We start from the raw sequence: 1,641 nt of genomic DNA, 5'->3' as shown, positions 1-1,641 counted from the left end.
ACATACTGTTACTACATACTGTGTGCATACTGTTACTACATACTGTTACTACATACTGTTACTACATACTGTTACTACATACTGTGTGCATACTGTTACTACATACTGTTACTACATACTGTTACTACATACTGTGTGCATACTGTTACTACATACTGTTACTACATACTGTTACTACATACTGTTACTACATACTGTTACTACATACTGTTACTACAGACTGTTACTACATACTGTTACTACATACTGTTACTACATACTGTTACTACATACTGTGTGCAGAATGTTACTACATACTGTTACTACATACTGTTACTACATACTGTTACTACATACTGTGTGCATACTGTTACTACATACTGTTACTACATACTGTTACTACATACTGTTACTACATACTGTTACTACATACTGTTACTACATACTGTGTGCATACTGTTACTACATACTGTTACTACATACTGTTACTACATACTGTTACTACATACTGTTACTGCATACTGTTACTACATACTGTTACTACATACTGTGTGCAGACTGTTACTACATACTGTTACTATAATACTGTTACTACATACTGTTACTACATACTGTTACTACATAATGTTACTACATACTGTTACTGCATACTGTTACTGCATACTGTTACTACATACTGGTACTACAGACTGTTACTACATACTGTTACTACATACTGTTACTACATACAGTTACTGCATACTGTTACTACATACTGTTACTACATACTGTTACTACATACTGTTACTGCATACTGTTACTGCATACTGTTACTACATACTGTTACTACATACTGTTACTACATACTGTTACTACATACTGTTACTGCATACTGTTACTGCATACTGTTACTACATACTGTTACTACATACTGTTACTACATACTGTTACTACATACTGTATGCAGACTGTTACTACATACTGTTACTACATACTGTTACTACATACTGTGTGCAGACTGTTACTACATACTGTTACTACATACTGTTACTACATAATGTTACTACATACTGTGTGCATACTGTTACTACATACTGTTACTACATACTGTTACTACATACTGTGTGCATACTGTTACTACATACTGTTACTACATACTGTTACTACATACTGTTACTACATACTGTTACTACATACTGTTACTACAGACTGTTACTACATACTGTTACTACATACTGTTACTACATACTGTTACTACATACTGTGTGCAGAATGTTACTACATACTGTTACTACATACTGTTACTACATACTGTTACTACATACTGTGTGCATACTGTTACTACATACTGTTACTACATACTGTTACTACATACTGTTACTACATACTGTTACTACATACTGTTACTACATACTGTGTGCATACTGTTACTACATACTGTTACTACATACTGTTACTACATACTGTTACTACATACTGTTACTGCATACTGTTACTACATACTGTTACTACATACTGTGTGCAGACTGTTACTACATACTGTTACTACATACTGTTACTACATACTGTTACTACATACTGTTACTACATAATGTTACTACATACTGTTACTGCATACTGTTACTGCATACTGTTACTACATACTGGTACTACAGACTGTTACTACATACTGTTACTACATAC

The sequence above is a fragment of the Oncorhynchus masou genome, unplaced genomic scaffold (genome assembly GCF_036934945.1).
Source record: "Oncorhynchus masou masou isolate Uvic2021 unplaced genomic scaffold, UVic_Omas_1.1 unplaced_scaffold_4014, whole genome shotgun sequence".
In the NCBI taxonomy this organism is placed as follows: domain Eukaryota; kingdom Metazoa; phylum Chordata; class Actinopteri; order Salmoniformes; family Salmonidae; genus Oncorhynchus; species Oncorhynchus masou.
This window is presented reverse-complemented; position numbering follows the sequence as displayed.